Consider the following 24,901-nt stretch of genomic DNA (forward strand, 5'->3'; position numbering starts at 1 on the left):
CGGAGCCCCATTCCTATACTACTAGAGTGTACTTAATTTGTGTTTGTGTGAATGCAGTAAAAAGCAAACCATCATTGTCAGTGATTTAAGTTGCACAGAATGTAGACTTTTACGTCTGCTATTATTCTCATGATATTAAAATAATACTGATTTTGAGCGGACGAGACCCTGGGTTTGATAAAGGTATCTTTGTTTGATTCTTGTCTAAAAAATTTTTTAGTACCAGTAGAGCATCCTGTATCCGTAATTCTACTTACCGGAATTTCTACTATCCGGATGTTTTCCGAGAGTTAAAAAAAATTTACAAAATTTAAAAAAATGTATATATTTTTAAATGAATTATAATATATATTATTCCCGCGGAAGTAAATACCGATTGTTTGCGCAGTTCACGCCCCGTCTAGTAAGTCAGGGTGCACTTGATTTTATAAACAGCGAGTTATGATGGAAGCCAAGGCTTCCGGTCTCGCAACTGCAGTGCACGGGCGTCGAGCGCATATCAGGAATTGGCGGCAGCGGCCCCGCCTACACGTGAGCGCGCCGTGATAACGCGTTGTAGGGGAGGGGGAGTGGTGTATTGTGTGCGTTCAATGTCAGTCTTGCTTGTGGTGCGCGATCGCTAGTATGTACGTTCCTGCAGACACGTGATGTTTTCAAAACATAAACTTCCTGGTGATGAGGAAAAGAGTAGTAAACGAAGGAAAAAAGTTCTTACCATTAAAGAAAAGGTTGAGATTCTCAAGAAACTAGATGCTGGGACTTCTGTTAAAAATCTCAGCCAATCGTATGATGTCGGCATTTCGACGATTTACGACATAAAGAAACAAAAGAATGAACTGTGTAAATTTTATTCGGACAGTGATACGAAGAGAGGAATTGAAAACAGAAAAACAATGCAGGGTAGTAAATGTAGCGACCTTGATAATGCTCTTTATAAATGGTTTCGTTTGCGGCGAAGTGAAGGTGTTAGCATTTCTGGACAGATGCTGATAGAACAGGCAAAAATGTTTCATGCCGAACTGAATCTAACATACGATTGTGACTATTCGTTAGGGTGGCTTCATAAATTCAAAAAACGCCATGGAATTTCTTTTTTCAAAGTTAGCGGTGAAAAGCTTTCTGCAGATACAGCGGCGGCGGAAAAGTTTGTTGTTGAGTTCGCAGAATATGTGTTGGACAACAACTTAACAGCAGACCAAGTTTACAATGCGGACGAGACTTTGTACTGGCGTTGTATGCCTCGAAGCACGCTGTGCACTGCAGATAATCCTCACAGCGGGATGAAAGATTCTAAAGACAGATTGACCGTGCTTGGTTGTTCAAATGCTGCCGGTACCCACAAGCTGAAGCTACTCGTAATTGGCAAAAGCTTGCGCCCAAGGGTGCTAAAAGGTGTTAAAGTGTTACCCGTTGAATACCGAGCTACAAAAACCGCGTGGATAACATCTGCAATAACCACAGAATGGTTTGACAGTTTTGTGCGCCAGAGCCGGCAACACTGTAACAAGATAGGCTTAGACCCGCACTGCAAGATTGTCCTTGTGCTAGACAACTGCTCCGCGCATCCTGCAGCTGAAACACTAGACAGGGATAATGTTTCTGTCATGTATCTGCCCCCTAACTGCACTGCACTAATCCAACCGCAAGATCAGGGAATATTACGCTCCCTAAAATGTCGTTATCGCACGGAGTTCATGAAGCACTTTTTATCTTATCTGAATGGCGGCAAAACTATCTCAGAAATTAAAAAGGAATACACCATAAAGGATGTCATATGGTCACTAGCTCGTGCATGGGAAGGTATGCCTGTGTCAACATTTCACAAGGCATGGTTTAAATTGTGGCCGACTTTGGTTTATCGTGACGAGGTTCATGACAAGGGAAATGAAGCCGACTTCAAAGGTTTTGAACAAAAAAACGTGAACGAACTGCTGGAGTATGCCAAGAACATAACAAATCCAGAACTAGAAGACTTACAATTGCAAGAACAAAACATTGTGGAATGGTTTTGTGTTGATTATAATGTTCCCGTTGTGCATCACTTTTCGGATAAGGAGATATTAGACTCTGTTAAGTGTAACAAAGACGACGGAAACAATGAAAGCAGTAGCGATGAAGATGAACCACAGGAGAAAATCTCACAAGATGAGTGCCTTCACCACATTGAACGATTAATAGCTGGCCTAGAGCAACGAAGTTATATCAACGACCAGCAAATTATGCATTTGTATATGCTTCAAAAACAGCTGACTGAAGAGAAGCACAAACGTGTGCGGCAACAACGCATTAGTGACATGTTCAAAAAAGCTCCTGTTTCCACACCTGCTTCAACTACGAGTGAGAACATTGACGATCCAACACCTGGCACCAGTGGCACAAACGTAAACAGTTACGTTCAGAGTGACAGTGACAGTGATTAACTTTAACTTCTCCTGTCTTTCACAATGTGTGACGATTTAGGTAATTTGTTGTTTAGCTTTTTAAATTAAAATTAATGCGACTGTTAAACAATGTTTCTTACACACAGACAAGTGGGGCCGTATACAATGATTATTTCAATGCAGTTTATCTAAGTTCTAGGACATTATTTTTTATTCGCGGGACATGTGTAGCCTACAGTGAGTCATGGTAAGTGTTTTTTTATTTGTAATGTACCGTACCTAACTGTACCATGTGTTATTATTTTATATTTTATTTATGCAACATGTGGATACACCAAATCACTGTACAAACTATGTAAATTACGTAATTGTAACACAATTCATTGAATGTCAAACGTCTCGCCTACGTCTGCTTTCTTCGCGCGGACATCATGGTACAGTCACGTAGCTGTAGCGTGCTTCTAGGCAAGGTCTGATAAGCGTGCCCGTGGCAAGGTCACACCACCGGATGTAGCTGTCATCACCCTACCCCCACCCCCCTTGCCGTCCTCATCTACAGCTACAGGATGTTCACAAACTTCGGGAGCAATTTTTTTTTTCAATTAGGGGGCCTTATAGTCAATTTCTACTTTCCGGAATTTTCTACTATCCGGAATAGTCTAAGTCCCGACCATTCCGGATACAGGGTGCTCTACTACTAAAAATTATTCTTTTTTCTACCAGCAGTATATTCAATAATTATATACAAAAACTTCTTAAATAGCACCAATTTTCACCTAGAAATCCAAATTTTCCCGGGAGAGGACCCCCGGACCCCCATCTTTATTTTTGAAACCAGTGTTCCTACATAAAAAAACAAACTCCCCCCCCCCCCAAAAAAAAAATCCGGGATGCGCCTCTGAATGTAACGCCACCTGGCGTTTCTATAAGTAAATTAAATAATCCGCCAATCTAATACTGTAATACCGGCGGTCAATTCACTATTCAATTTTATTTTTCTGTCACCGCCAAGCAGTACTTAAACTTTTTTTTTAATTTTTGAGGTTAGGTGTCTGTTTATTTTCTTCGGTGATGGTTGTTTGGAGGTTGATGCTGAATGTTATATTTTACTTTCAAGAGAATTTTGTAATTTAGTAGAAAATTATGTGGATCTTATTACGTACTAAAGTTTTCCCGGACTTGCAACAAAATTTGAATAGTGATCAGTGGCTGTGCGCAAGAGCAATATTGGCGCCAAAAAATGATATCGTTAATAAAACCGACACTTATATTTTAAAAGAGGTGCAAGGGGAAATGGAATATTTGTCAATAGATACAATCATGGATACAGAACAAAGCACTTCATATCTTGCGGAGTTTTGAAATTCACTTGAACTTTCGGGTGTACCCTCATATAAACTTCAAATGAAACTAAATGTATAAGTTATGCTTATGCAAAATCTAGATGCTCCTTGACTATGTAATGGAACGAGGCTTCGAATCACACAATTGGGGCCAGAATATGCTTGGTGCCACTATTTTAACAGGTGTCGGTAAAGGGGAAAGTTTTATCATACCTCGAATTCCAATAAATTATCCTCATTGATCTACCGTTCGAATTCAAAAGAGTTCAGTTTCCCGTCAGGCTTAGGTTTACTGTTACCAACAACAAACCGAAAGGGAAAACATTGCAGGAAGCAGGTGTGCATTTGGAAAAGCCATGCTTTTACCATTGCCATTTGCGTGTGTCCAATGCCCGAAATCTATACATATTTGCACCGGACAGAAAAACATATAACATAGTATGCAGGAGCATCCTAGAATAATACTCTGATTTAAGCTCTTTTAAAGAAAAATTAATTTATTATACTTTAATACTTTGAACATATTAAAATGTTAGTATTTAAAATTATTTATTTTTTGTAATAGTGAAACATATTTCAACTAAGCATGTTTTCAGTTTTTTAAGATACATTTTTTGTTAGAATTTTGAAATACTGATGATCCCAGTCACGCAATAAAAAATTCAATTACCATATTATTTTATTTTCTTTGCAATGATATTTGATACTTATTCAAGTACATCGACGCGAGCGAAGCCGCAGGTAAAAGCTAGTATATCTATACAGGGGCGCAACAACAGGAGGGGAAGGGTATTTTGCCCCCCCCCCCCTTCTGAAACCTTGAGTGGGCGCAAACGGGGGCAAAGAAAGTGCCGTGTAATCAATTTTTAGATAATAAAACTGCTTAAATAGCACCATTTTCCACCTTGAAATACAAATTTTCCCGGGGGAGGACCCCCGGACCCCCCGCTTCAATAGGGGGGGGGGGATTGATGGTTCTTTATAAAAAGGTATATTGCCCCCCCCCCCTTTTGGAAATTCAGTTGTTGCGCCCCTGCTATTATATATATCTATCGGCGCATAAGCGCGCCGTTTTTAAATCGAATCGTGATGCTTATGGCACACAGTTTTCTTATTTATTGTCAAAAATAGTGAACCTAGACTAAATAAAAAAAATATTTCATTTTAACAGAAACTAATAGTTTCCAAAAACATTTTTCTTCAGTCAAGAGTAAAAATAATCAATTAATATTGTGTTTGGACATAAAATTAATTGATATAAAAATTTTTGCCTCACAAATATTTATTTGTATATCAAATTGATTACATATTCTTTTTAAGATGAAATTTAATATTAAAATATTCCTATTAAATGGTGTAATTTATAAAATTTTAAATTACAGATTTTTTGCCTCATAAAAATTTATTTGAATATAAAATTGAATACATATTTGAGAAAGAAGTATTTTAACTCTATTCATAAAATTAATTCAAAATATACAGGAAAGGATACTAAAAACGTGGAATTGATTTTTAGTCTAGACATAAATTTAGTTCATTGTTATTATGGTATAAGAAAACTTTAATGCCTTATTTCAGCTTCAAAGTCATTAAAATTGCAGGAAAAAAAATTGAATGGGCCACAAAATAATTGGAATTTAAATTTTATGAATTTAAATTATACTACGACTTCGTGCTATTTTTAATTTTAATTTAAATACCACAATTATAATACTTCAATTAATTGAAATAATTTTTATAGCGCACGGAATTTGTATTGTGCCCACACAAAATATTTATTGCCAATTTTCATTAAGTGCATAATTCAAATATTTAAATTCAATTTAAGTACATTATTTTGATTTCAGTTGTAAGGAATTAATTTTTCATTACAAAATCTGCGCGAAGTTGAACGTTCTATGAGCTATTTTTTTGTTATTATTTTGGGAAAATGGATACATTTTGCTCCACTTCTATTTTACAAGTGGTTGATACGTGGTTCTCAAAACAATTGCTGTACGCACATGTTTTTATATTGTAGGCAGGACTTTTGTATATTCTGTTATGTCTAGAATATTCTAGCCTTGACATTTTATTATTCCTTTTTATTTTATTTTAGAAAACGTGAAGTTTCATAACAAAAAACCTTTTAACGTTACGTTGAACCTCGTGGGATGTGGTTAAAATTTCGTTACTAGGAATTTTTTTTATACTTTTTTAATAACATAATTTAATATTATATTATAAAAATGTTTAATCAGCTCAATAAGTTTAAGGTTTGTGTGTAGGAAGTATTTACAGGCTGTTTATGTCGTTTAAGCAAAAACAAAAGTACAAACATCTACTTTCATTTTTTTTTTTTTTAATGTTTCAGGTTATTATTTTAGTAATACCATATAAGTATAACTTCTAATGTGTGCGGGAACTTAATATGATTAACTGCTTAGTGAATTTCAACAAGATGGGTAGTATTTTAATAAAATTCCTTGAAAGTCAGTTTCAAAGCCGGGGTTTTATCAGAACCGTTTATAACAGTTTAAAAATTTCGGTTGTTTAGTGCTGCTATTAGAGATGAGCTGTATTTACGATAATCATTATATAAAACCGTTATGAAAGAATAACAGTTTCGTAACTTTGCTGGGTCTCTGATAACTTTTTGTCGAAGAAAAACAATCTAATTCTCAACCATGTTGTAGCGCACATCTCGTGATCTAAAGAGCAAACTAAATACTAAAACTTCAACTCTTGTGCTTCCGCTAGGTATCTCGATGTGTGCATTTCATTAGCAATAGACCAGTTCTATCCATAGTTAGTAATGATTCTCAAACAGCAACAACTATTTTCTAAACGAAACTATAATTACTGTGCTTTACCTTCACACAGTTCTCGGTTATTAAATAATCGTTTAGCATTTAACATTTGTAAGTTCTTCAAGTAATTAAGCAGTTTTTAAGTTCTTGAAGTTATAGTAAATCTTCAAAGTAACATTTTATACCAGGGTTCTCTGCTTGCGTTCGACATAAACCGTAAACAGTTCTGTGCTCTCGATCGACCGAAACCGTTTTCTGCTCGCGATCCACATTTTATCGCATTCTCAGTTATTTGACAATCAGAAAGCGGTGGCAGTTATTATTTATTTCGTAATTTTTTGGTTTTATTAGATTAACAGTTTAAGAGTGAGCGACAGGCCGGAGACGAAAGGAGGAAATGACAAAATCGAGGAGGATCCACCGAGGTCACGAAAAAGCCTCCCAAAAAGTTCCAGAATATCCTTACAGAGAGCGTTGTCGTAGCTGGGTAGCTGCTGTCAATCAAGCAGGATTAGCTGCCGCCACTGTGTCTGGCTGGAGCGGTTGGGGTTGGGTTGGGCCGTTATGAAGAGCAAAACAGAAGGGGGTGGAGGGGGGAGCGATCTCGTCCTGTGGCGTACCTGGGATGTGTAAGGCGCAAGGAGCGTATGCGCGTCCGCTATTTTTGATCGTCAGTTGCTAGCGCGTGCAGTACATGCTCACGCGCATAAAAAAATCTGTCAAACTCAACTCGCCATAAATCAAAAACCATTTAGTCAAACGACGTCCAAATTTGTCAGTATAATTGTGAACTGTTTTGCCAACAATAATATCCGTTAATCTACTTAATGTAAATAATTTCATTTAAATATATATCATAAACCTAGGAGGCCTTAAAAAACCTAACCGTGACCTGATGTATCTGATTTTTCATTGCGAAGTATTTTAAATAAAGAAAAGATTTTTTTTTCTGCATGCATAATATTGAAAAATTTATAGAAATTAAAATTGTATAAGTTTCAACATCTGTTCCAAAATGCTGTAATTTAAACCAAAAATAATGTTGATTAGTTTTTTATAGTTACGTCTTTTGTTGCAACCGATTTGGTTAGAATTTCTAAGAAAATATACATGTTATATGGCACGTCATCTGCAAAACGAAGATGCAAATTTTGTAATTTGGTTTCCATTTGTATAATATTAACATATGTCTTCCAGGTAATGTAAAACACCTAACAACATTTCAATCGTTAAGTGCATAATGTTAGTAAGCCACTTTATGCATTAACTTTTTCAAAATGAATTTACTAATTTTCCAATTCAATTTGTTTTTATTGTGTTTATCATTATGCATTAGGAAACATCTATTTAAAAAAAAAAGTCAAAAGATATATTTCGAAGATAATATATTAAAAGTTTGTATTGATATTACCTTTTGAAACATATTAATTTGGATTTGATAACTTATTGACACTGGATGATTCATTTAACTATCTCGTGTGCGTCTGTAAATAGATATAAAAAAATCCATTTCAGCAAAGCCTACAGGCGTACGTAGATTTCAAAGTGGAAGTGATTTGAAGATTTTTACAAACTCCTGGAACATTTAAAAAACTTAATGTACATAACATCCTTTTATAGACATGTTACCCAATATTAAAAAATGTCCGACTAAACATTTTCTTGCATTCCAGACAGCGAAACTATTTTTAATGTTTCTTCTCAACTCAATGCATTCAGCATTTAATGTCTAAACGAATTTAATATTGTACCTACTAAGTAGTTATGTAATTGTTTTAAACCTTCAAACACTATCTTTCATCCTTGCTACTAATACGTGGTCGTACAAAAATATCCTTTGGACAAAGGTTTAAGTTAATATTAAAAAAAGGTGATAAAAATAAAATTTGATTAAATTGATACTTTTTATGGTTATTGTTTTTTATAATCCCAACTTCGGTTTTTATTGTTCTTTTTATCGACAATTATTTCAGCTTAACGTTTTAGGAAAAGTTTATAAAGTTTTATAAAAATATTTGTTAAAAAAGTAATAAGATTTTTAGATTTATATCGTTTATATTACCACCCCACGCAATAATGGTTTGTAACATAAAATTTACTTAAGAAAATATTTGCAACACTAAAAATGTAAACAAAAACAAAAATTAATTCCATAGAATACATGATAATGAGCTTTTAATTATTCTCATATTCCATACCAAAGTTTTCAAAATACCTTGCAGCAATGGTTTGTATTATCAAGAATGTTCTTAGACAAAATGTTTTGGATGAATATTGTAAGATTTAAACACAGTTTGAACGGATTTTATGGTATACCTAAGAAGGGAACTGTGTGTGTTATTATGTCACTCTTTTTTCAGTCCCTTGCAACAATTTCTTGTGTAATCAAAAAATTTTCTACACATTAGTTTAAGATTAGAATTATTAAATTAATATAAAAATCATACGGATCCGAAGTTGTGCCCTTGCTGTGATTTTTTTTTTCGTTCTCCAACTTTTGTTTTTTTAACCCCTTGCAATATTGGCTCGTCTCGTAAAAAGTAATTTTAGACAAAAGTTTTAGATAAAAATTATAAGTTTTACAAAAAATTTGAACTAATTTGATAGTGTTTCTTCTAAGGGAGTAATGGTTTTTTTATAACCAACCCCTATTTATATAACCCCTTAGAAACTGTTTGTCTAGTCAAAAAAATGTTTTAGACTAAATTTTAAGATAAAAATTAAAAGATTAACAAAAAAAATTTGAACGAATTTGGTAGTGTTTCTACTAAGGGCGTTATGAATTATTTTTAATAATTCGCTCCTATTTTTTGACCCCTTTCAGAAAACGTTTGTCTAATCCAAAAATGTTTTAGACAAAAGTTTTATATAAAAATCATAACAATACTACAAAAATTGCATAGATCCGAAGATGTGTCTACTTTGGGAGCTATGATTTTTTTATTGTCCTCAAACCCTTGTTTTATCAACCCCCTACAGTTATGGTTGGTCGTATAAAAAATAGCTAAGACCAAATTTCATTACATTACTTGTACAAATTTTAATAAGTTCAAACGCATATGATATTTCTAATACTATGGGAGTTATAGCGATTTTTCAGGTTTTCAAAAAACCTTCCCCAATTCTACCACTTTGGTCAGATATTGCCTATTAACGAACTTGATCGAGATTTTCCACTTTCAGAATTTATTTATCAGTTTAGAAGTGATTGGTAAAAAATTTCTGCAGTTATTGTGTCCACAAATTGTAGTTGCGACGTTTCGGGAACTGACATCTGTTCCCGCCATTGAAAAACTTCTGTGTTCGTTAGTGCTGTCGTCGTTGTGTTGTTCATAGAATTCTATTTTCATCGTTGTGTTTATGTGTTTTATGCGTTGTCCAGTTTTTCTGTCTGCTTGCATCCAATCTGTCTCACTGTATTTCCACTGTGTTCGTCTGTGTTTAACACATTATTTGTTCTTGACTAAGTTACTTTCACGGAATTCTTGTTCTGTCTAGTTTTTTTAGGTTAAATATTTGGTCTGTGACGTTTTCGTTGTATTGTGCATATTTATTTTTATTTCCCTTGCTGGTCAGACTATGTTCGAATACATCTGACTCGGTCTTGTTTGTCTTTGGAAATTATTTTTCTACTTCTAATATTTGATTTATTTATTTATTTGGTTTTTGGAGGTTTTTGAATGACTAACAGTTCAAACCAGAAATGGCGTATATCCAAAATAATTCACTAAATCATGGTTGTTATAGTAGTATTACAACCGGGCACTATAAGACACATCCGCGCTTATTGTATATTGTATTTTTTATGCTATGGTTAAAAAAGCTTTTTTATTTTGTACATTTAATGCTAATTCTGTTAAATATTTTCGTTTTGGTGCTTACTGTTCATTTGTTCTGGGGTATGTTTAGTTAGCAGTGTTTAGATTAATATAGAGAAAGTGTTTTGTGGTTCGAATGTTCATAGAGACGCGGTTTCTTTAAAGTTAACAAGGGTCTATTTTCTTTAAAATTCCATTATTTTAGTAAATAACCAGATATATAAAAAGGTTGTAATTGTAATTTTTTGTAATTTAAATTGTTGTTGTGTTATTTGAAAACAGTGTACTTCGCCAGTGTTCAGGCCATATGCACTTATTTCAGATGAAAACAAAGATAAATGTTTTTCCAAATAAATTACAAACTGTCGTTGAAATTAATAGTGTAGTTAGGATGATTATATAAAACAATAGAGACTTCAGTAACACGTGCATTACAACTATGCCGTAATAACAACTTCCGTGACATCACGTGTGTGGTATTAATTTTACGAAAATACAGCAGTACGCATTCAGAAATGTTAATAAATTTAACTAAAATACACGTTGTATACTAAAATAGTTGCAGCAAAGTCTTAGCATCGCTAACAAAGTGCCTATTTAGTTACGAGCAGTTTTCTGAGCACAGGAGTTGTACATTTAATTTTAAGTACTTATTTATGAAACGGCTATGCAAGTAATGATTAGGCCCGTTTGACCGTGACACACAAACGTATACGTATTACGAAAAGGGAAATGTATGACACTCTAAGTTCGTTCTACATTCACACGTAAGTGTACACATATTCGCATCCGCAAGCGTAATAAAGATGGAGAAATGGGCAATGCCGAACTCTTGTGCATGCGTTCTTCCATGCAGCTAATAGCAATACACTATTTTATCACTACGTATACCATGAACATGTCCATTTTATTCTTGTTTTTGAATAGTCATGTTAGGGTCCGCGGCGGTCGAGGGGTCAGACCCCTCGCCTCCCACCAAAGCGATCTGGGTTCGATCTCAGTGGGGCAGAAGCCCGGAATTTCGCATGTAGGAATCATTCCGATTTCGTGGCTGGCGGGGTTTCTCGGGGATCTCCCGTTTCCACCGCCCCGCTCATTCAAGCGCTTCACCATTGCAGGGCTTCATTGCTTATCATTCCTTAGGGCACGCAGATGCCTACAGGCGCCCAATAACAAGTCTGCACACGGGGTACGATACCCTACCCTCAGGTACCTTCCCCATACGATATTTATGTATTTGCTAGTTGTTTCCGCTTTATTATTTAAGACGTCGTTTCTTCTGTCTGGAATATCAAAAAAGTCTAGTTTGGTGTAAACCTCTCTTTCGTGAATACTAATTTTGAACGGCCAAAAAAGGCTGAGTAACGACGATGGCTCAAGTAAAAAAAAACAATGTCAATAAACAAACAGAAGTATATTTGCGGCACACTTTTAACGAATGGAAATATTTAGTTTTATAGCTAGATTAAGCGCGAAATTCCAACAAGTAATGCCTTCGGCATGTCGGTTAATCTACATACATCGAGACTTTAAAACCGGTGGATGTAGCAATGATTTTATGAAATGTAGGTTGTTTACCTTGTTTTTTATGTGCTAATTCACAAAATTTTATGTTTTGATACAGTGTAATATATAAAACTTATTTCTTTAAAACCAAAAGTGATATTTCAGTACATTGATAAATTTACCGTGGAATACCGACAAGCTAATTGTTTAAGTTTTATCAAAACGAAGCGTTTTATTATGAATGCATTCCGAGATGTACAAATTACAGTAAGTGATTATTAATACATTAACGTAGGTGTGGTACGATATTTGACATATATTTTTTTAAGTGCCCAGACGCGCGAGAGTAACAAGCACCCAATCAGTTACGTGAATACGAGATGCAGTGATATGCAATACAACCAGTCACGAAATCTATTCGCGAAATCCAGGCGTCTCTAATTATAAGCCGTTATACTAGTTAAATGCATCAAACAGAAGTCATAATGCACAATTCAACGTAAACTAAACATAAAAACCGATGCATGTTTAAAATTTCACGTTTGAGCTTGTTTACAATGATGTTGTGTGACGTCAGTATTTTTTTACGCTTATTGGCGCAAGTTTTGTTATGTTTCCGTGAAATCCGTACACTGTAGAACGAGCTGACGGAGTACCGTAAATGGTCGTCTTGCGTTTACGAGATGCGTTACCGTTTGATTATGTTTCCGTGTCATTACATAACGGGCCTAATTATAACCAGGTGTACTGTCACTGGCCATGAAGGCGTACTGAGAGTAGGGAGGCAGATGAGTGAGATAAACCAAATTGTAAGTGAACAGGGAAAAATGTGGTAACGTTAATAAAAATTAATGTTAAAGAATTCAATATGATTACTAATTAGCTCTTTGAACATAGAAGCTGTTGATGCAAGTTTCTTTCGGCTGGCACAAGGAACTTGAACGATAGCACTGATATCCTCTGCACTTCCATGGTTCAGTGGTCAGAAAGAGGCAGGTAACAATGCACTGCCCCCTTTCCTGATCTTGAAGAGAGATAAGCGGCTTAGCACGGTCTCGCCAGTCCCCACTAGGAGCAGGTAGTACCTGGTTCAGGGAAGTTCCCGCTGCTCAATCCTTAGCAGCACTGTTCAGCGCTCTTCAGCGCGTATTATTTTTAAACGGCTGCGTGTAAAATTCCAAAAACAACGCGAAATTGGACTTTCAACTAACCTTCGATTAGAGTTTCCAGGCAGTGCACAGACATATGTTAGGTATCAAACGATGCAGTATTCTTTCTACTGTATAATAGTTTAACTTCCATTTTGATTCGTCGAATACGAACTTAGGTGGAAATATTTTCACAGACGTCTGCACTCGCTACGTGTGAAAAATTGGTAATATTAGCTGATCTTCGTTTGGCTTTCCCAGACATAGCTCTGACATATTTTAGCCTTAACAAATATTCATGGTGCTTTGTCTCTATAAGGGCTTCATCCCATCTCTCTACAATATATTAGTAACGTGTAAGAGGCGATTTCATAAAAGACTGCACTTCTACATTATGCAGAGATTTATAATTTAATTAATTTATCATAGAATTATTGCACCTATTAAAACGAAATTTTATTTTAGTAAACAAGAAGGTTACATGCATATATAGTTAACGCGTCAGACACGAGACTTTTTAAAATTCTGTATAAAACTGCTTTAAATTATTAAAACTTAAGGTTTAATATATCAATTAAAATGTTATGAAAATTTTCGAAACTACGTACAGACAACAACTGTAGCTAAATAAAACTTTTGACAAAATTTCATTCCAATCTGCAGAAAAAATTTTTACTATCGCTCACTCTTAAGGGGCCCGCCTCGTGGCCGATTTTTTCACCGCTCGGGCTCAAGAGTTGTAGTTTTTCCTCCAAGCAGGGTGGCGAGTCGAAGAAACACTGAGCAGGGAGGAGGGCAGCTGGGGAGTGGGGGGGACACAGCTCCGGCCACCTTCCTCTTCCCTTCTTCCTTGACGCGACCTTGAACGCAACGCGGGAGGAGGGGAAAAGACAGACGCAGAGAATGAGAGAATGATAGCAGGCCGTGGTGATAAGGAACGTGTAGCTGGCGACCGCTCGCTTCCCTGTCCACAGCAATGCATATTTGTGTCCTGAATAATCCACACGCTAGGCTATCCCGTACAAGACGCACAGTATAAGCCTATATTACGCCAACAGTTTCCCAAATTATAATGCTCTATCTGCTTATTATAGAAACACAAGTCTTGCAATTTTTAAGATCGATATAACATTACCTAAAAGTACAGACCTATTAAATTACTGGTAACTGAATGATAACATTTTCTAGCTCTGCTTGAACCAATAAACATGCCCAGTTTAATACATTTTCCTGTCATTAAACTTTAGCGTAGATTTAACTTATATCGGTTTAAAAAAAACCTTGTTCTAAAGGGGAGTATATGCAAGTAAAAAAGGTAAACATAATTTCTGATGAAAAAGAATTTTTGGAATTGGTTTTTAAATGACTTTGAAGAAAGCATATTTTTTTTTAATTTAGTTGATAACCTAATCTGGAACATATGTTTCGTACGTTGGCGTTTCAACTTCTTACACTTCAGAATTTAATCCTCCAGTTATTGTTTGTGAAGGTTAGGACCGCATATTCTTCATTTAAATTAAGCCCATTACACAGCTGCCAAATTTATGCTATACCTTCAATTATACCCATGGGGATAAAAATGAGCAAAAGTTTATCTAGCAGAAGAGAAGAAATAATTAGTTACTCCATTCACACGATACCTAGAATACTAACAGAAAACCTAACAACGCATTTGCCGACAAATCATGCTTTTTGGGCTAGGATAGACATGTTATTGTCCATTCAACCAATTACTGAAAATATATAAAAAATCTCACGGTGTATTTAAAAATAATGTAACCTGGTGGATGAACTTGGTATTTAATCTTCCTGACTTCACTTGCAAAAAATAAAACAAATTTGTGCGGTATTAAAAAAAACCGAGCAATTGTAAAATTAATGAAGTTTGCTCAAATGTAGTTTATTTATTATATATTCATAAGATAACATAAATAAGACAGCTCATTCAACTAATTCACAATATTAAATGTGCTATTTGTATTGTACTAATTCCAAATGGTCCCGATTCACATATTTTATACGTACGTACATACTGATTGGTTACTAACTTATTCTACTACTTAAAAGAAATTGTAATTAACAATTTTCGTTAAGAAGTGAGACAAATAAACACGCTCAGTTTAATGTAGTAGTTCGCATAGTAAACTGAAATCTGAAGTGAAGGAAAACCATCGCATTTTCGTTTAGACTAACAGGTGTGGGGTTTCTATGATTTGCTAAGTTTATTCAGTAATAATATATGGAGAATAATTTCCTAATAAATTTAGATAATTAATTATTTGTTAAAACTACTTGTATTAAACAATCAAACCAAATGACTAAGCTATAAATTTAATGTTATTATAACAATAGGATAAACAAATAAAATGTTTTAGTAGGTATTTGCTGTAAGCATATTTTTTGAATCAGTAATATTTTATCGAAAAAAAATTATATTCCATTACCTAAGTTGAAAAATAGCGCGCTTTATAGACGCACAACAAAGTCAATGGGAACTTTTGTAGGAGATTATGTATTATCAGTAGAGCAATGCTGTAACTATTTTAGTTTACCAAATATATTTCAGAATACTCCAATACCATAAAATTTAATTTGGGAAACTAATACGTTTCCTAATGTTTGCATAAGTTAATATATACAGGTTTATGTTCTTACACGCGGGTCAATCATCTTGGCAACATTGGCTCGTGGGTAAAGCAGAAAAAATCGAACACGTTCTAGTACGGTTTTAGCTAATATTTTCGGTATGAAAACCTTTATTCCCAGTTACAAACCCCTTGAAAGGTTGCTGAAATGCTACCCACACGGGAGCAGGCGCGCTAACAGAAAATTTTTATGGAAACTGCTAAGGGAATGGGCATCGTAGTGGTCGCAATCATAAATGTATATATATACATTTGATATGTAAATATGTGTATGCATTTACATATATACATATAAAGTGTGTGTGCATATAAAACTAGATTTCTTATTGTTAATTTTTTTTTCACATGTATTGTACAACTGTGGAGTTGGTTAAAAACCAGTGATTTTAAACAAGGGACCTTACAGTACAATAAGTTCAAATTAAATTTAAATCTACCAAATTTAGACCAAAGTATCACTCACTTAGATTTACTACACCTCTAATTTACGTCATAAACAGTAGGAAATCAGTCATGGCATATCTCATTTTTATGATTTATGCTTTGCCCAAATTTATGTTTCATAATGTATGTGGCAGTATTGTTTTGTTGTTTACTACATATTTGACACTCTACAGGTCCCATTTCTGTATGGTTCTAACTGCTACAACGACAAATATAATATGTGGTTACGCTAGATAAATTGTAATTATTTCGTATGCTTTAGCCCGAATCAAAAGGAAAGGAACTTGTGTGTCACTGTCATATTAAAACTTACTTAAGCTTTTCCTATTCAGAATTAAAGTAGTTCAATATTGCTGTATGCAAAGTTACTTGCTTACGCAATCCTCCAACATACACTGACTGAATTTCTTCATGGTACTTACAGGCATAGTTTTTTACTGTAACAATATGTAAAGCAATTTCGGTTGCGGACAATCCATTTATACAGAGAGCCAAGATGTTAAACATCAAAAATTACAACTCGATCACAAAACATACCACTCAGTCACACACTTCTTGATAGAGGTGCCTCACGACAGAGGTGTAAGATAGCATAGTTCGAGATTCTCAGCCTGTACCTAATTATTAAGAGCACATCAAACTCGGCATATAGACAGATTTACTTGGAAACAATAAAATAATAATTCAGAATCTAAATTACAAAACATTTCACAGTATTAACTTACGTGACATAGCGTTAGCCTAATAAACACTCTCCCCGAGCGACTGGCTCGGCTCGCCGGGCGCAGAGATGCACGACACAGGGCAAAGCACTCAAGGTCAAAATATCTAACGCGCATTATCTGTTTTGTAAAATGGCTGGCAGAAGATAAAAACAAAAATAATATACAGAATGAAGCACCCAGTGAAATACATTTTTTTAAATATAAACATTAATGTTTATTTTCTTATGAATAAAGTACGATTTTTACGATTTTTAGAAGTTGAATAAATGCTCTTAAGTTAGATGAAGTCATTATATTATTTTCAGCGAGAGCATTTTGAAACATTAGGCAGCGCAAGGAGCCCCGATATATTTGTATGCAACTTCGTCATATTTTTTGAATAGCCTACTATGTCACAATAAGTGAAAAAAATAATGGAAATAAGAATGCAATTCGACGATATTATAAGGGTTATATATTTACTAGCTGCAGTACCCGGCTTTGCCCGGGCTGAACACCGGGTGATATATTGTCCGCGAGTTACAGCAAAATGGATAGCGATATGTCCAGTGTGTTGGACATTAAGAAATGATACATAATTACTGTTTGTGTATCTGTGACCTATGATTTTCTGTTTACCCATGGCGATCGGTTGAAAGGTTTAGAAGTTGATGCGCTACAGCGCCATCTAGCGGCGAGTTACAAAAAAAAATGGATAGCATAAAAACCTTCTTCATGATAAAAACACTTCGATGTGCCAAATTTCATGGCGATCGGTCAAACGGTGTAAGAGTTTATCGACGTCATACATGCCAACATCCAATTATATATATTCTTATATTTCGAAATTTTAGGGCTTTCACTTTTGCGGAAAGTGGATGTTCAGGACCTCGAATGGTTTGGAACACTCCATCTCGAAAGAAATGATATTTGAAATTCCTGAAATTTTCGAAATTTTGGGGCTTTGTCCCCAGAGGGGGAGTGGTGATTTTGAGGACCCTGAATGGCTGAGAAACAATAAAAATCGAAAGAGAATGATATTTGAATTTTTTTAAATTTTGGGGTTTTGACCCCTGAGGGGGGTGGGTGTGTTGTTGAGGACCACGAATGGCTCGTAAACACTCCAAATCGAAAGAGAATAGGCTTTTGGAAATTTTCCGAAATTTTTTAATTATTGGGTCTTTGACTCCTTGTGGGGGGAGGGTAGTTTGAGGACCCCGAATGGCTTGGAAACACTCCAAATAGTAAAAAAGTATTCTTAAATTTAAGAAATATTTCGAAATTTTGGGGTTTTGCATCCCCCCCCCCCCTCCCTCAAAATTGGGTGGGAAGTCGACTTTGGGTAAAAGTTCCACCATGCCCCGGACACTTTAGTTCGTAATGACTTAATTTTAATACAATTTCCTCCAATTTTTCGAAATTTTGTGGCTTTCACTTTTGTGGAAGGGAGAGGGGGGGGGGGGGTGGAGGTTCAAGACCTCGAATGTTTCGAAGCACTCCATCTCGAAAGAATAGATATTTAAAATTCCTAAAATTATCGAAATTTTGGGGCTTTTTCCTAGAGGGGGGGGGGGGGGGGCGGGGTTTTCGAGGACCCTGAATGACTCGAAAACACTTAAAATCTAAAAAAAAAAAAGATTTTTTAAAAAATTTAAACTTTCGAAATTTTGGGGCTTTAACCACCTGGGGGGGGGGGGGGGGGGGTGATGTTGAGGACCCCGAATGGCTCGGGAACACTCCAAAACGAAAGAGATATAAAGGAATATAAGAATGTAGGCACTTACTGTACTCCTATCTACCATAATAACAATATTGACAAATAGAAAAACTTATTACCTACCTATTAATAATTTTCTAAATAAATTAATAAATAACTCTATGTTTAAGAATTTACGTACATACATAATATTAAACTTCAAACTATACAAATATAAATATTAGTAGGCCCTACCAACCTATGAATAAATTTCGAAGAAATTTATAAGTTTACGAATTTATATACCTACTTAATATTAAACTTCAACCTATCCACACAATAAAAACCTAAGAATATTAGTGTAATTATTTTTTTTTATTTGTCATAATACCTAAAATACGTATGTTTCCAAAATAAAACAAAGTATAAGTAATGACCAATTTGACAAAAAAAATTGTACAACTCGAATGACATTGAAAACATACACGTGAAATTTAAAAGAATTATGAGTGCCCTAGGTAGGGAGAAAAAATATAGAAGAAATTAAATTTAATAAATGGGTGCGTGTACTTAGGTACGCGCATGAGAAGTTATACTTCTTTGGCATCATTAAAAAATAGTTTTTAATTGCATGCAAAAATATTGCGTGGAGTCCCTCCGCGCGGAAGAAGTGAAACTTCGTAATGTGGAAATGAAAATAGGAAGGGGTAGAAATAGATTTTTAGTGAAATCATATTGTATCAAATCAAAATAAAAAAAATTAAGGAAATAAATGTGTAACGATTCATAGATTGATCTTCAGAGAGAGAGAGAGAGAGAGAGAGAGAGAGAGAGAGAGAGAGAGAGAGAGAGAGAGAGAGAGAGAGAGAGAGAGAGAAAGAGATACATATTGAATGACTATAAAACTTACTTTTTTATGAGAGCAGATTTTCATGAAATAAATCATGAAATCATTCAACGATAAAAGCTGTTTATTTAACTAAGCGGACGGGTTCGCCCGAAGGAGAAAATTGACGCGGCAAGACCTCGTGGACATAGAGAAATGACACACACTCACTATTTATGTGTTTATGAAACATTATTTTTTTCTGCAATTTAAATTGTAATATACAAAAACGGTATTGAAAATTGAAACAAATATGGTGACACTACAAACTGTCAAGATCTTTATTTTTTTCTTACTCTCTACTTAGTTCCTTACAATAGAAAAACGTAACGTAATGGCTTGAAAGCTATTGCACGGCAGGCATAGAGGAATGACACTAACAGTTTGTATATCTATGACACACATTACATAAAATTAAGATATATTTTTTTAACACGTTTAATATTTTTTTTTTTTTTTTTTTTTTTTTAGACAAAATATAGCCTATGTCCATCCCCAGGATATAATCTATCTCCTTGCCAAATTTCATTACGATCCGTTCAGCCGTTCAGCCGGGAAAAGGTAACAAACAAACAGACAGACAGACAGACAGACAGACAGACAGAGTTACTTTCGCATTTATAATATTAGTATTGATGAGAATATTTTAAGGAAAAAATATTAACTAAATATTTTTGACAAAAATATTTTTTTTTTTGTGAAGACGCGTCGTTGTAGATGGAAAAGAAAGGTCCATTTACAGTTCAAAAATTTTCATTACAAAATTTTAAGTTTTCCGTACCATGAAACAACTAGGGTCGGCGTTACATTCTACATCAGCATACAGTGTGTGCGAAAGATTCATCCTTGGATCGTCTTTCATCAGATACACATTCCTAAAATAATTTCATTTCTAATGATGCATTATTTTTTAATTGCACGTTTCCTTTGAATAAGCACAGCAAGTTTAAAAGGAATGTTGCCTCAAATTTACATATATACGTATTACAAAAATTTAACGAACGATTGTTTCGTCAATAGGCCCTACACGTGTTATTATTACATTATAGGAAAGTTTCACAACAAATGCTGATAATCCTTCGATTGTTTAATATTAGTTATATAGAATACGTTATACATAAAACATGTAAAAACGACAGTGTTCATGAATTTCGTAAATAGAAAAAACCTGATATACGACAACGGGCCGGTTTTATTAAAGCTTTAAAATTGTTATTATCATTAATATCGATATTAAAGAAGGTAACATAAAAAAATCAATTTTAAAATTTGAGATATTTGCTAAATATTTTCATTGCAGGGTTTTAGGTGGTAAATGTTTTTTTTGTATAATTCCAAAGCAAAATTTAGGATTGCAGTTAGCGTAGCATCGGTAGGCAACACGTAGTTCATAGTCAGCAGTCCGGAGTCGCCAGTCAAAATTACATATCATGACCAAGGGAGTATTTGATTAAACCACATCATCGCGAAAGATTTTCTGATAGGTGAAAATATTTTGGCAGCTGGCGGTCTGGCAAGTTGTTTCGGGCCGAAGCCCGGCCTAGCCTCACCACCTCCACCTCCTAGGACTGAACCCGTGAGGGTATTCCAGGAGCACTAACTTTTCTTCTTTCATCCTGATGTCACCTGGTCTTAATGGCATCAGGATGTTTGGCCTCGGATGTTCATATGCCATGTTTTTGAATGGTTAAACACCATTCGTTTGCCTCAACCAGAAACAACTTATCCATTCTGTTTGAGCCGCCGTGCCTGCAGCCAGAATATAGCTTTGTCAATTTTATAAAATACTTTGTCAGTTGCATCCATGCAGATTTTAAACACGACGGCTGATGTTAAAACTCTTCAGTCATTCCGCGTGGGATCTCTTGTATGCCATTGCTCCGGGACGGTCTGGCAGTCCGAAATGAAGTTAGATGATATCCCACTGCTCGACTGGCGACTGCTGGACTGCTGTCTGTGGAACAGTTTATCTCCGACTGCCGCCTGCCGGTTGCAAGTTGTCAAACTGCGGACTGCGCATTGTGAATAAGGTCCTAGATGCCGAAACGTCCGGCGTCGCCTCTTCGTAAGCAAAAGAAACTAAAAATTGAACATTTATATCCAAATGGTTTTATTCTGCGGGCTATAATGTCAGGCATGCAGTCCGACTGCCGGGCTCGGGTGCTTGATGAGAATGTGACGTGAGACGAGTGGAACGGTATGTGCACAGACGATAACTTTTTTCCGCAATGCGTAACACGCCAGCGCACAGAGAGGTTTAAGTGACACGAGATATTAGTATAAACACAGCGTCGTTTTTTTCTTATTTTAGCGGCGGCTACACATTACACGTCTCTTAGTAACCTGTGGAATTCGTCAAGGTTTTACAATTAGCAGCGGCGATAATGCAATATGATACTTTTTTTGAACCGCTCTCACGGAGTTCCGTTTGTCAACTGTGAGTCTGAGCTTAGCGAGATTGACACGTGTACGTCTCCGAACGCATACACTTCCAACTTCCAGAACCGCACGTATGTTGCTAGACTCCGACGTTTATGGTTTGAATCACCGGAAAAAAACATAGAAGTGTGTACTAATCGTACGGCCATTAATAACATGCAACAAATGCTATTTATGACTTATTATTCTTGTTTTCTGTATAAAATTTTTAAAATGTGTAGAGGTGTTCCCACTACAAACTATCACAGTCAGCCATGGACAGCCGGCAAAATACTATTTGTTTTAATTGTGACTATAATGACAAGCTTCTATGTCCAAATTAAACTTACACTGTCTGAAATACTGCAATATTTATGCATGTTTGCACACACCGAACAGTTTGTAGCTAATTGCTTTGGGCACCAAATTCTGCTTACCAAATAAGAACCCCCACCCCCCTCCAAAAAAAAAGGCTCTTCTTATTCTTACGTTCATTCACAATTGAAGTTAAAAAAAAAATACTTTTTTAAATGTTACGTGAAATTCTTTATTTCAACTTGGCGTTTTTAAAATGGTTAAATGCATATTTTGGTTAAAAGTGTTGATTGCATATAAATTTATACCATTAAAAATATTAATGGCCACATATAAAATAAAATTAATAAATACGTAACTAACAAAGCCATATAAAATCGATTTGAATATATCACTTGTATAATGAAATATTACTTATGCCCAACGATTTGGCGTTTACTTCCTTTAATGGTTTTGTTCTTCTTCCGAGGTGCATTCTGTCGTAACCTTGCCTTATGACCCCGCCTGCAGTCACACTGAATTCTAATGTCGTTCGGCCTCAACACAACTAACTGTGGAATACGCGTGCACTCAGCCCGGTCTGGTGTCCACAGGCCCGCCCTAGCCGGGGTGAGTATTCAGTCCGGGCAAGCGAAGCACAACTGAAAGAGGACAGGAAGAAAGGCAGCGCGGAGACCCCCCTTCATCCTGCCTCGTCATCCAAGGTCAAGCGGCCGTGGCGGCGCCACATACCGGGAAGAACATTCGCGCAGCACACGTCGTAGAAATCACGGTTTTTCTCAAAATTTTCCGTTGTGACCTAGTGCAAATTATATACGCAGCGAAAGAGAAAGGATTGGTGCACGATCCAAAAGTGGTTTTACGCAATAGTAATGAAAACTGTGAGCTTGGCGTGCCTCTGAAAATACGCTAATTAGGCTTATTCAGCATGCATTTACTAATCGACTATATGTCTGAGACATCTTAAACAACTTTAGGATCATGCCCGGTACCTTAATCTCTTTTATATCCGAAATCGGTAATCGCATGTCAAATAGTTTCGATAAAAACAACTGATTGTTAAACCTCTGCAGCTCACTTTGCACTGCATGTAGGCGGGCCCCTTAAGGTTGTTTCATTTCTGCGTCAATAGACTGTTGCGTCTGCACGTCATAGTTAAGCGAAATATGAGATACATTATATAAAATGTGTCATTCATTCAATCAGTTGGAATTTCTTCTTAATTATTCCAATAAAAAAAGGTTCTTAGATCAAATGATATATAATTACATCTGGAGTCACGACAAAACATTCTTTTCTTTTGAATGAAATAAAAAAAAATTACTATGCCACTTTTACAATTAGCCTACACCATGATTTTTTATGGCTTAAAATTTTTTTATTCCCTCACTTTGCAATTGAAATAGTGAATGATTAAAAACAGACATTCATTCCCAATAACTGATATGATACATAACAAGTTATTCAATCGGAACCACAACTGCCCCAACTAATATTGGAAGATATCCATTTCGCTCATCCCAAGGTATGCGACCCCTCCTGCATGGTTAATCCCAGCATGTCTAAGGCGTATAGGCTTCGGCCTAAGACGCACTTAGGTCTCTCCCTAACCCGGACCCCTCCCAAATACACTTTGTTTTAGTTAGATTAGAAAAAAAATATAGTGAACTATAGGTTAAAAAATGTCTTGGCTGTTTACTCCCCAACGCTGTCGTATTAAGAATCAGCATACAGTTGAGTACAGAATTAGTGCCAGCGTCCGTGCTCTCTTATGATGGTATTGTTGGTTTAATGATTATTGAAAGGCAGGATGAGTGACTGCTTCAGTCTTGTTAAGTGTGGTCTCTGCATTAAGATGTGTGTAGGATGAATTGGAAACGATTAAAATACCTTAAAAGTGGTGCGCACATATGCAAAATAAAATCCAATACACTCAATGTGTTCAGTGGCGGATCCAAGGGGTGGGCTAAGACAGTGGCGTAGCCAGGATTTGTGTATGGGGGGTGTTAATAAGCATGGCCCCCCCCCCCCCCCCGTATTAAAGCGGGTGGTCCGGGGGTCCTCCCCCGGGAAAATTGGGATTTTAAGGTGTAATATAGTGCTATTTTAGCAGTTTTCGGTACTTAAATTTAAATATTGTAATGGTAAAAATTTTATATGAATTTTGTTTGAGTGATGAATAAGAAATTTAATTACATATTTGGTGCTAAGAGGGGGGATTTGAACCCCTAAAACCCCCCCTGGCTACGCCCCTGGGCTAAGATGCTGAAGACTTTCCTTCTTCTCCCTTTGTCCCCCTTCTGACCTGATTTTACACTGAATGATTTTTTTTTTGCTGGAAAGAGAAAAAAAAGGAGGGTGGTGGTGGCAGCGCTGGCAGGAAGAACAGGGAACATCATTATTTAATGTACACAAGCCACTCTCACTTCCTTCCCCTTTATGTGCTTCCGGGCACGCCAATGAATATATTTAAGTGTAAGTTGGTTTACTTAGTTTTTTAAGGTACAATATAACTCTGGTTTACCAAAATGAAGGCGGGGAAGCCGTTTCGGATATAACGATTTCTTCGCCTAAGCTATTAACATCTATTACTATTTTTATCATATTGCAGTATGTAAATCAAACAAGTTCAAAATTCTCTAAGTAAGGCACACTAATGTTTTTTATTAAAGTGAAAATTACATTTTTAGTACTTTAATATATACTCAGTACGAATTACTCATTCAAATATCTCGGTAATTTTTGTTTGTTTCTTGCATTCCTTCTAACCTTTCCGTGCAGCAATGTCCTGCCAGCTTTTCTTTAGAA

At 35.7% G+C, this 24,901-nt stretch overlaps 1 protein-coding gene and 1 long non-coding RNA gene across 3 annotated transcripts in view; one reads left to right on the forward strand and one right to left on the reverse strand.

The window, feature by feature from the left end:
• The window catches only part of LOC134530655 (uncharacterized), a 122,249-nt gene extending 104,285 nt beyond the window's left edge, over positions 1-17,964 (reverse strand). Inside the window, exon 1 of the long non-coding RNA XR_010074851.1 lies at positions 16,800-17,964. This is a non-coding gene — a long non-coding RNA (uncharacterized LOC134530655). The remainder of the gene's footprint in view (positions 1-16,799) is intronic.
• Positions 1-24,901, forward strand: part of LOC134530653 (uncharacterized) — a 114,595-nt gene that overhangs the window by 45,777 nt on the left and 43,917 nt on the right. The window lies entirely within an intron of this gene.

This window comes from Bacillus rossius, chromosome 3 (genome assembly GCF_032445375.1).
Source record: "Bacillus rossius redtenbacheri isolate Brsri chromosome 3, Brsri_v3, whole genome shotgun sequence".
In the NCBI taxonomy this organism is placed as follows: Eukaryota; Metazoa; Arthropoda; class Insecta; order Phasmatodea; family Bacillidae; genus Bacillus; species Bacillus rossius.